This window comes from Scyliorhinus canicula, chromosome 8, assembly GCF_902713615.1.
Source record: "Scyliorhinus canicula chromosome 8, sScyCan1.1, whole genome shotgun sequence".
Taxonomy (NCBI): Eukaryota; Metazoa; Chordata; class Chondrichthyes; order Carcharhiniformes; family Scyliorhinidae; genus Scyliorhinus; species Scyliorhinus canicula.
Window position 1 is genome coordinate 138774088 of NC_052153.1, and position 12834 is coordinate 138786921.

The following is a 12834-nucleotide window of genomic DNA, read 5'->3' on the forward strand; positions in this document are numbered from 1 at the left end:
CACTTCCTGTGTTGATGCTGTCCAGAGAATTTGAACTCCACGCCGCCTGGGAGAAGCTGCTTGTTTTAATTTCCAAGTAGCTGTTCGGTATAACAGGATTGTTGTCAGAGAGGGGGCCGGAGTCCTGGCACAGTAGGAAACGCTCAGACAGTGGAATGTGTGGAGCTGCTTTCCAAGTCACACTGCTGCGCAATATACTGAACCATGCAAAATCTGAGTCTCTTAGTGCATCTACGTCTTACTCATCATCGTGGACAACCCTTATTTAATTTTGTAACTCTTTCTTCAAGTTACGGATAATCTTATTCTTATTTTACCCCACATAGCTATCCCTTAATTTCAAATTTCATCCTGACCTAAGTTTATTTTTAAAACTTTGCTACCTTTCCATTCACTTGATTTATCAATGCATGCTTTTAGATTAAGTCGATTTTGTTTTATAGACACCAGATCATCCCACTTCGATCCACCCCCCACCTCCCAGTCTTTCCCTGAAATGCTAAGTGCTCACATTTCATGCAATTAATGGCGAGGGCACAGGAACATTGGCTTAACTCAGGCTGTATAACTGCCTTGGTTTTTGGTTCGTGATAGCATTAGAACAGCAACAACAGCATTTGACTCGGATAAAACTCGAGATTGTAATGAATTTGTCAACGTTTCCCCATAATTTAGTAAGAAAAGGCATTTTTTTTACAAGCGTAACAAGGCTAGGAGAATCATATTGTAGAATGGACCAGTTATTCTTCTGTCCCTGTAGATTTTTTAATGTATCATACTAATGGCTGTAATGCATTACATTGTACGCCAAGTTACAGAAATAGTGCCAACATGCTGTCAGACAAGGTCATTCTCAACATTACATTATCAAAACAAAATATGACAAATCTCTCACAATATAGACATGGAGGCGATGGATATCTATTATATAGAGTGAATGAAAGGTGAAAAGGCATGTAGCCAGCGTGTTGATCCTGCGATGAGAATCAGTATTGGTTAACCATGCGTTATAAAGGAGTGAACATGTTTTCTGTCTTGTCTGGTGGCACGGTATTTCTTTTAGGAAAATGCTGAAGATTTGATCCCGCCCCTTTTCAAGAATGAAACTGATAATCCATTTGACTGGTTTAGGATTGTGGGAGAGCACTGGTCGTTTTACCTCTTTCCCCCTGCCGCTGAGTTTTCAAGTGATATCTAGTGATTTTTATCAGCAGTAAATATACCAGAGTTCAGATTTCTAACCGCGGAGTCCACCGAGTGTGGTCGATCAAATAAATTCAAACCTGCTCTTTGAGCGCGGCACGTTAATCAGCTCCAGAGCAGGGAGATAGTAAGTGTAGCCAAGGATCAATCACATGCAGACCTTCCGTTTGGAAAATACCTTTTCAGGGAAGATTTGAAAGTGAGTGAAATTCCGACATCAAGTAGGATAAATTTCAAAATATTTAATGTTGTATTTGAATTTCTGCTATACTTTTGCCACTTGCGAGTTGGTTGTAAACTTCACTTCGCTCCACTATCTTGACAGGGGCAATGCAAACTGCTGCGACCAGCTGTCCATATTCAGTTTTCCCCCCGTGTTTAGGGCGCATTGTTTGTAAGATGAAACCTGTTACTTTGGGACATGTGATATGTAGTGTTGTTGATTACACCCAAATGTTTTGACCTTGTAGTGTGTGCGCCGTGTTCTCTATTTGACGTTAACACAAATGAACAAGATATTGGTCCTTTGTACATGGTATTTCTTCTTCTGGGGAGTGTGACATTAGCATATTGCCAGTCGTAATGTACACTTTTAAAGCCAGCTTTTTCAAACCCTTTAACCCTTTATTTCTAAGACTGTACGTTCACGTCGTTTTGAAACGCCCACCGCAAATCATTGCAATATTTCAGTGAGACACAGATAGATATTAGAAACATCTTCTACACAAAGTAAGGGAAATCGAAATTCATAAATGATCAGACATGTCAAAGGTCACAGTATTGGCGCAAAGCCAACTTATGGGAATTTTGACCAGGTAGAGTGATCATTTTGTCACTAAAACTTGAAGAACGATTCTTTGGCGCTATGTTTGGTTTTGAGGTTACTTCTATTTCCTGATGTCTATGTGTCAGTACATAGGTAGGCAGGACTCCTGGCGTGCCAGCCTAGGGAATTACTACTACAATTTGTTTTTGCTGGCAGAGTTTTTTGGGTGTGGAAGTGTTGCACAGGGAAGATGTTAATGAGGAGTATAGGGAACGCAATTTCTGTTGATTTAGTGATGCATCTTCAAGATTATCTGCCTATACATTCATGCAACCCAATTTGTTTTGGGAGCACTTTATATTTTCATATTTTACTATTTGCTTTCATATTCTTCATACTTAAAACAATGTTTACATGCTGATTTTTATGATGCTTCCTCTCTTTATCCATTTAGTTTGCCCTAAATGGAAAACCTTTGACTCCCCCCCCCCCCCCCCCCCACCCATACCTACACTCATAACCCAGTCTTCCCTGCTGCCACCTGCATTTTTACATTCAACTCAGTTCGGGGTTTATAATAAAATGGAGTTCAGGTGGTTACATTAAAAAGTATGCAATAGAACAACTACTCCACGTCTGCTCTGACTCGTAAAAAAGGCCATTCGTTTCATTTAAGGCCACCCCCCTCACATTTAGCACGTGTATCCAGCATGCAAATGTGTTTTTGAATTTAGTTAATCAAGAAAGAAATTCACTAAACCTTATATAGTCAATAGGCTTACGAACATGTCTTTTTGATATTAGCATTAGGTGGTTATGTGGACTTTAATATATATGTAAAGATATTTATTCAATGGGAATAGTTGCTAAATTATTTTTAAATAGTTAGATTAAAATAGGCAATTATTTTGATTAAAATCTACAATGAAATTAGTACAAAATGGGGTTTGCATGCATTTTTAAAAAATGTTGCAACATGTAGAATGATGGCAGTATGCTTGAGTACAGTTTTGATATTTGGACAGTACAAAATGTGTCACTGGGTGCCCAGAAAAGATGACTAGATAAGAGGATGCTACTGATGGCATGATGTGACATTGTAGCTTAGTGTCAAGGCTTATAGGGCACTATTTCAAAGATGACATGTAATTATTGTTTAGATGTTTATTGCATAGTCCAAGAGCTTTCAGTGTTCAGAAAATAATTTCAAAATTAAGATTATTATAACAATTCCCAAGGTGCCAATCGAATTTTGAATAAATCGTTTACTCTGGATAAATGATAGTCATTTTAAAAAAAGATGCAGATTGCTACGCAGCCATAGTCTCGGGAGCACTTAGCATGAACTATTTAGGTTTTTAGGCAAGAGTTCTATCTAGACTATCAATTTTTTGTTGAATCAAATAAGACATATTAATCTTCATAATTGCTTATTGCTTCTGTAGGATTACTTTGTAATCTGCTCTAGTTTAAGGCAAATTTATAGCATGTGGACATGCGATTAGAGATATATTCATTAGTACTTTAATCTTGTAGTCACACCGGCATTTGCACAATGGACGGCAAACATTCAGTGTGGCCTGTCATCTTCAAGAAATCAGACAGGCTTTCACAGGCAATTCATGAAAAACCAGCAGTGACAACAGAGTCTTATGTATCCTACAAAGGAAGGATTAGGCGGTTCACGTGTCATCCTGATTGGCCAGAGACCAGAGCCGATTGCTGGGGCATGGCAAGGCACACTCCAGTTTCAATTGATTATCATGTGAGGAGACAGTATCCCTGCTGGTTGGCCTACATAGGTTGTAATGTAAAACTGCTAAAATCAAATCTGTACTGTACCACCTTCAGTTTACTCCAGCTATTTCTCTGAACTTGGTGCTTAATTACTGAGCTAATGGTTACAGAATTTTGTCATGTCGTATTATTTTAAATTGCGGCGAAAAACTGAACTGATATGTGTTGAACATTTTTGATACACATAATAAAAGATACACAATTGTAAGATTTTTATGCAATATATATTTAAACATTTGAATTTCATGCTATTTTGTAATAAATGTTAAATGTAGTTAAAACCAGACTATTAGATTTAAAATCAAATTAGAGCAATGAGTGAAGAAGAATGCTAGTGTGATTGCCAGATGTATTTCCATTAAAGATTTATGACGGACACATTTGTACAACATTATGTTTGAACTGCGCTACCTATTTAACTTTAAAGGACATATTGGAAAGTGGAATTACATACCACTTCATTCTGACTATAGGGTAAATACATTATTTTGCATTAATAGGCAGATAAATTAAGCTGCTTAATACCTGGTGCATAGAGACTAAATTAGGATTTTAATGCTGCTTAAAGTCAGAATTTTACATTGCACCCCATGAAGTGCTTAGAACAAACTCAAGATGATGTAGACAAATCAAAAATGTTGTATTCAGAGAATATCTAGAAGATATAGAACAGTACAGCACAGAACAGGCCCTTCGCCCTCAATGTTGTGCCGAGCAATGATCACCCTACTCAAACCCACGTATCCACCCTATACCCGTAACCCAACAACCCCCCCCTTACCTTACTTTTTAGGACATTACGGGCAATTTAGCATGGCCAATCCACCTAACCCCGCACATCTTTGGACTGTGGGAGGAAACCGGAGCACCCGGCGGAAACCCACGCACACACGAGGAGGACGTGCAGACTCCGCACAGACAGTGACCCAGCCGGGAATCGAACCTGGGACCCTGGAGCTGTGAAGCATTTATACTAACCACCATGCTACCGTGCTGCCCCTACTACACATATAAGTTGTGATTATGATTTGTTTTGCGTTTGTATTTAAAGATTATTTGCTTGCATTTGTACTAGGTAACAGAAAAACAGATAGTGCTTTACATTTTTCAAGATTCATGCTATACAAAACATTAAAAAAGATATTTATATTTTACATGTTTGCTAAACATGACTCTGGTACATTACTTAAAGTTTTCTTAGATTATTGGAGATGATATTATAATGGGTTATTGATATGCTGTTGTCAGTGTGGCAGTTAAAATCATATCTTGACGTTTGAAATATTGTTAGTATTCTGTCTGTTGGCATAGGATACCAAAATCATTAACATTTCATATACATTCTTCATCAGCGTCAATGTAGATGGACAATTGTTATACAGAACTTAATTACAAAAGTTACGACCAATCAAACTGAATGGCTGTTTTTATAATGAGCTTTTTTTCCCAGTGATTAATTTTATTGTTCACAAGTGACCTGTAGAATTTAAATTTGAGCTGAAACACATGATTAATATCTAATTTGACTCTTATTTTGATGAGTGTTTATTTCAATTGTAAATATCAGAAAATATTTTATACTTACTGTGGTTTTACTATTGTTTGACAAGCTGTAATCATTTAGACACTGATATTTCAACTCCTTGATTGCACTTGGAAAATCTCACTGCCACATTTTAGATGCAAACTATGATGGTTCGATAGCTGATATTTTATTCTTGAGCATGGCAATGCTCATAAAAAAAACAGAATTTAGCAATAAGATATATCTATAGCCTTCATTTTTGTTATCTTTGATATTTACAATTGAAAAGAACTATTAATTTTTTAAGCTACAAAAACATACATTTCAAATTAACTTTTATGCATGTTGAATCAAGTATTTTTAACACTATTCTTCAAATACTGAATAAATAGGAGTCCTTTGTGTCAAGGACAAGCACATTCTGTGACTTTTCAACTCGCAACCGGGCCTGTTGAGAGGAATTACTGTTGTTCCATTTGTGCGTTTGATGGCATTTTTCTCCCTCCACTTAGGCCTCCTTCAGCTATTCATGCCAAAGTTGGATGATAGGTAGCTGGAATCCATCACCCAAGGTCCATTCGGTCAGTAACCAGTTGCAAAAAAATGCAGAAAACCCTGCATTACTGAAGATTCAATTTAGAAAAATGACTGACATGAGGAATTTATTCTATAGTTTTAAAATTCCAAAATAATAATAATAATAATAAATTGCTTATTGTCACGAGTAGGCTTCAATGAAGTTACTGTGAAAAGCCCCTAGTTGCCGCATTCCGGCTATTGTCCGGGGAGGCTGGTAAGGGAATTGAACCGTGCTGCTGGCCTGGTTGGTCAGGACCACCAGACATCTCAAAGCACTTTACAACAACATAATGACCAGGTAATCTGTTTTTACAATGTCAATTGAGGGATAAATATTGGCCAGAACACTGAGCATAACACTCCTGCCTGTCTTCAAGATAATGCCATGGGATTCTTTACATCCACCCTAGAAGGGAGATGGGGCCTGGATTTAACATTTCATCCAAAAAGCGGCACTTCTGACAGTGCCGTAATAACATTTTACTGTGTTTGAAGTGTTCTGGTTTTGTGTCAGATTGGCTCAGTGCTGGCACTTTATTTTCTGAGTCAGAAGGTTATATGTTTAAACCCCAGTCCAGGTTTGAACATGTAGGATGGTGCCTCAGTGCAACACTTTAGGAATGCCGCCCTGTTGGAGATCCCATCTGCTGGTATAGTTGTTAAACCAAAGTCCTATCTGCTGTTCTGGATGTAAAGATCCGATAGCACTTCCTTGAACAATTAGAGAGAATTTTCCCAGTATTCTAACCTACATTCCTCAATCATACAACACCACCTAACATATTAACTGGTAAATAATCTCATTGCTGTTTGTCAGACTTATCTGTTGGTAACTTGGTTGTCTTGTTAATAACAAAAGTCAGAAAATTTAGGGCAGCACGGTAGCATAGTGGTTAGCACAATTGCTTCACAGCTCCAGCGTCCCAGGTTCGATTCCCAGCTTGGGTCACTGTCTGTGTGGAGTCTGCACGCCTCCCTGGGTGTGCGTGGGTGTCCTCCGGGTGCTCTGGTTTCCTCCCACAGTCCAAAGATGTGCAAGTTAGGTGGATTGGCTATGCTAAATTTCCCTTAGTGTCCAAAATTGCCCTTAGTGCTTAGTGTTGAGTGGGGTTACTGGGTTATAGGGATAGGGTGGAGGTGAGCGGTTGGATAGGGTGCTCTTTCCAAGAACCGGTGCAGACTCGATGGGCTGAATGGACTCCTTCTGCACTGTAAATTCTGTGAATCTATCTATGAAAAGTGACTACAGGTGAGAAGTAATTCATTAGGCATTGATGATTTGAGATATCCTGAGGATGTAAAGTGCAAGTTCTTTCCTTCTTTATAAATACATTTGTTTTGTATTGGTCTTAGATTAGAAAGAACAAAAGTCAGTCAGGATTTCAGCTCCCGATCTCTACCAATTAGCACTTGTTGGCCATGTGGAGGTATGGTTGTTGGGAAAGAGATGTATAAGTTGTATTCACCTGGATTAGGAGGAGAATAGTATGGGAAAATCGAATAACTGCTTTGTGTAAAAAAAAATTTTTGTCAATGTTTTGACAATTGGTACAAGTAATAAAGAGAAGGATTGATGTATTCAAGTTGTGCCCAGCACTTCAATATCATCTGGAGTTTTTGTTAGCAAGTGTTATAGACACAAACTAAATATCTGGAACATTGCTGTTTGTGTCCTATATATTGTGATTTTTGTACTGATGAGCACTGTGACTAGTTTAGCATTGAATGCTCCCTCTAACTTTGTTTTACTGTGCACGGCCTGTTGCAGTCTGTGGATCCTTTAAGATTTATGGTGCATGCATGTTCCTTAAAGGGAATGTTGCTAGTGCTGAGCCTATTCATTTTCTGTGCGGCACATTCCCCACCCCTGGGTGACCGCATATTAATTAGTGTTGTTATTTTCCTCTAATCCAGGTGGCCACAATTAATATGTTTTTTGCCTAAAAGCCACATACATACACATGTCCAACATTGCTTCTGGGTGGGGATCAGGAGCAAATACCCCAACTGATTTTGCTTTTTCTAATCTGAGATCAAGACGTTTCTTAGTAGCTCTAGTGTTGCCCTACTGTTCAGTCGGTTCAACACAGATCACTTCCAACCTGGGCTCTTCATCTACTTCCTGGATAAACTGGCAGAACCATCAAGAGCTATGATTGTTATTCCAGTCAAAGGTGAAGCAGGCTGATGGATCAGAGTCCTTTATCTGTTCATCATTGTTCATATATTCAGGAAAAAAGAACATTGTTAGTGACTATAAAATCAATATTTTGCATGTCAACATCCACTGGTATTCTTACGAAATCTAATTCGTTTAGCTGTGAGTGACTTGCAACAAACAAAAATGCTTAAAAAAACGGTGGCTTGTGTATATGTTTTTAATCTGTAGATATAAATGCTAACTTTTATCTTGTTGAAAGTATTATTCCTTTAATATACATGGTTGAAATCTAGATAGAAGGAAAAGGGTTAAGAACTACCTTAAAATTTGTATTATAAACGGCATCCTTATTTTTTCCATTATCATTTCAATACAAATTCTAAGTCAAAAGGTGCATTATGTAGACAAACACATGTCAATAATACGTTAATTATACACAGTTCTTCAGTAATGCTAAATTCAAAGAATAAACAGTTATTTTTCATGTGTTAGAATTTTAGGCATGTTCTGGTGATTGATATTAAACAACAAATCTCAATGCAGTTAATCTGTGTTATGTGTTAGGGGAGGTGGTAGCATAGTGGCATTGCCACTGAACTAGTAAACCAGAGATCCCAGAGTAATGTTCTGGAGGACCCAAGTTCAAATCCTGCCATTGCAGATGGGTCTAATAACAACCATGAAACCTTTGTCGATTTTTATAAATACCCATCTGGTTCACTAATGTCCTTTAGGGAAGGAAATCTGCCATTCTTGCCTGGTCATGCCTAAATGCAACTCCAGACCCACAGCAATGTGGTTGATTCTTAACTGCCACTTGAAGGACAATTAGGGATGGGCAATAAATGCTCGCACAGCCTGCGACGCCTACGCCCCATGAACGAATACATTTTTTTTGCGAGAATCATAGAGTAGGCCTATTGTATTGATGCCAGTTCCCTTCAAACATAAGTCAGCTAGCACCATTATTCTGCCCTTTCCCTGCTTTCCTTTTCTTCAGTGCTTATCCAATTCATTTTTGAATACCACGTTTGAATCTGCCTCCGCCACACTGTCAGACAGTGCATTCCAGATTTTAACTCCTTGCTGTGTAAAGTATAGAAGAGTACAATTTTGAAGTACTCATTTCAGTATACTGTAAGCAGAGAATCCGTAGCATACCATATTCCTATAGCAGTATTGTAGCAGCTTTATGGAATCCCACCCATTCCACATAAATTAATAACCTATAAGGGCCCAATTTTAGTTCTTAAGTGGGTGTGTTTTGAATGAGTTAAAATCTCACCCTTAATCTCAATTTACTAATATGACACAGCTTTCTAGTTGTAAGCAAACTGACTTCAGCACGGTAGCACAAGTGGACAGCACTGTGGCTTCACAGAGCTAGGGTCCCAGGTTCGATTCCCCGCTGGGTCACTGTCTGTGCGAAGTCTGCACATTCTTCCCGTATCTGCATAGGTTTCCTCCGGATGCTCTGGTTTCCTTCCACAGTCCAAAGACGTGCAGGTTAGGTGGGTTGGCCATGTTAAATTACCCTGAGTGTCCAAAAAAGGTTAGGAGGGGTTATTGGGTTACGGGGATAGGGTGGAAGTGAGGGCTTAAGTTGGTTAGTGCAGACTCGATGGGCCGAATGGCCTCCCTCTGCACTGTATGTTTCATGTTCTGTCCAATTTGACTAATGCCTAATTGACACAAAACCCATCTACCAGTTCCCAAATGACTGAAATAGGTATCAAAATCAATTTTTTAAGTTAAAGTTTGTTTTTGGTGTTTTTTAAATGTTTATTTGGTTTTGGCTCACTCCTGTAATGGCCAGTTCCACCATCTTAAGAGCCACTGAGCTTGAGATTACCAAAACCTGACTTTGGCTGTGTTGAATACATCAAATGGTTGATAAACTCAGCTTTATGATTTGTTCTTCTTGGATTATTGCACATTAGTTTATGTCAGTTAACTATTTTTCAGAAACAAATGCCTTTACTATCTCCTTCCTTACAACCATTATATTAAATTCATAACAATAAAAGTAATTTTGGTTTCATTGCATAATATTGTCCCTACACAGTACAAACTTCAGCAGCCGGATGATGCTGCTTCTCTTCTTTCGTCTCTTCCACAATTCAAAATACTAATTTGTTAATTATTTAAATAAATTAACTCACCATTTGTCTGTTGACCAGTTACTAAATACTAGGGTATGGTATATAAATTCCTTTTTATGCTTTTCCTCATCCTTATTTTTGGTTAGTTGCTTTCCTTTTTGAAAAGTCTTTTCCATTTAAGGGCAAGAGATCAGGCATATGACATGGCCATAAACCTCTGCCAATTCTGCTCTTAAACTTGCTGCAAAGAAGTATGAAAGAACCGAGTTCGACATTTTGCTTTCTGATTATTCCTCCTTCTTTCTCCTTCTCTCCCTGTGGAAATGTCCAGCCTAGAGAGATTGCGATTTCATCATGTGTAAACTGATGCTTCATTTTGATGTATCATCATGCTGCCCTCCATTAATGATGTACATAATTATAAACTAGATACAGTAACATAGTGGCTAAGGTACTGGACTAACATAAAAGTTGTGAGCTGGAATTCCACATACATGTGTGAAATGGAATTCAGTAAATCTAGTACGGTCCCAGAAAAGAAAATAAGTGACCATTGAAAACAGCTTGTTTTTCATAAGAATTCAGCTGATTTAATAATGAGAAGAGAATTAGTCACCACTAATTTGGGCCTACACATGTCTCTGGCAGTTGACTCTGAAGTGACCCACAAATAATACTACTTAAGAAAGCCCACCATCATCTTGTCAGGGCAAATAGAAAATGGTGACAACAGTGAATACAAATGTTGTATGACAAACCTGTTGTAGTAGATGGCTACTTAAAATGGTGATGCTACTTAAAATAGTGATATAAGATACAAATTCTAAGTTGTTTACATCATCTCTACCCGAAGGCAAGTCTGACCCATAGTGCCATGATATTCATCATGGGGAGGGCAAGGGGCAGATCCTGAATCTACCCCCGTTGAAATGGGGATTGAATCATGTGCTTTTGGCACCTGTCTGATTCACATCGTCTGTCTAGCCAACTGGCCCCAAGGAGTCCAAGTTGCTGTGGCAATAGCCAATTTTGCATCCATGTTCCAGCCTGGAGCTGTGGATAGTGATTGTAGGGCGTCAATTTCTTTCCATCACATGGCTGATGAGGAATTTCTCCCATTCCTACCACCTGCTATTGGCATTTTGAAGCTGATACTCAACCGGTCTGGCTGCATTATTAATGCTCTTTTCTTGGCCATCAAGTCCTGGAGTAGGACTTGAATCCGGAGCTTTTGATTCATGGACAAGGATGCCATCCACTGCGCTACAAAACCTACTATTTGTACTATAATCCTGTGCATTTAGTTCAACATTTATAACCTTCAGTTATAACCTGCAGTTTTTCACTGTTTGGCACTTCTGAATTAAATATCAATAAATTACTTATGTTACCACTATTTTTAAAGAATATCAAATTTACTTTGTAACATGAAACAACATTAGCATTCAGCTATTCTTTTATTTTGCACAGTAAGCAAAACTTTTACTGCCAAGTTAGTATTACACAGAAAGCATAGCTATTGCACAAGAATTTAGGTTAGTAGATCATGTGGCCAATTAACACAAAGTAATTGATTTTTAGAATTGATTCCCCATTGAATGAAATGCATTCTTCTTTCTAGCTGGTTATACATAATCATTATTAAAATACATAAAATACATAAATATATTGCAATTATCCAGATAACACAATAAAAAGTTATATTTGTTCAACACAGTTATAAGGCATGTGCCATTGTATCATGCTATTTGTCGAGGTCACAAATCTTGTGTGCATTTCTTTATATCATATCAAGGTTATTTAATAACTGAGACAGTTAAATATTTTCTGTCAGCATCACGTGTTCTTAAAAATAGTTGACTTCGTATAAATTACATAGACTGAATATATTTTGCTTCAGAGTATCACAAATTGCCCAAGTTTTAGATCACAGTTCATGCTATCATCTGAAACCTCAATTTTGTGAAGCATCGTACAGAGCTTCATGGACAGGACTTTTTTTTCGGCATACGCTTAGATTTTTAAAAATTGGAAACTCCATCATTGTCAAAAATGTGTGTGGTATTCTTCAATGTTGCATCTGCAATATGTGATTACATTTTAAAAACATACATGCAATTTCACTAGTTTTTAAAAGTGGACTTTTAATTAGAGTATTTAAGTGTGCACAGTAGTTTTAAAAAAAAGGCTTTGACAAAGAGCATCCAGATTCAAAACGTTACCTTCCCTCTCTGTCTCTACAGATGCTGTCAGACCTGCTGAGATTGTCCAGTATGTTCTGTTTGTGTGTATTTTCAGCACTTTTGTTTGCATTTCCCCACTTAAAATAAACTTAACATTGAGCAATATTGTATTGGATTCTGAACAATAGAATTTTTTAATGAGATAGTAGGAGGTTTGCAGCACAAAAACAATATTTTTATATTTGGGCTTCTCTGACTAGGCCGCATTTGTTGCCAATCCCGAATTGCCCTTGAGAAGGTTGTAGTGAGCTGCCTCTTCCAACTGCTGGAGTCCATGTGGTGTAGGCACACCCGCTGTGCAATTAGGGAGGGAGTTCTAGGGTTTTGACCCAATGACAGTGAAGGAACAGCAATATACTTCCAAGTCAGGATGGTGAGTGACTGGGAAGGTACTTTCCAGCTGGTGGTGTTCCCATATATCTGCTGCCTTGTCCTAGATGGCCCAACATGAGTGAAGC

The 12834-nt window shown here is 38.0% G+C and overlaps 1 protein-coding gene across 14 annotated transcripts in view; it reads left to right on the plus strand.

Moving 5' to 3' along the window:
* mef2cb (myocyte enhancer factor 2cb) overlaps nt 1-12834 on the plus strand; it is a 302736-nt gene that overhangs the window by 6352 nt on the left and 283550 nt on the right. Inside the window, exon 1 of one of the 14 annotated variants that reach the window (XM_038805307.1) lies at nt 1212-1402. The exons of the other annotated variants lie outside the window; for them this stretch is intronic. The gene's annotated coding sequence lies outside the window, so the exon portion shown is untranslated. Of the gene's footprint in view, nt 1-1211; nt 1403-12834 lie in introns of those variants that run through there. 14 annotated transcript variants of the gene reach the window in all.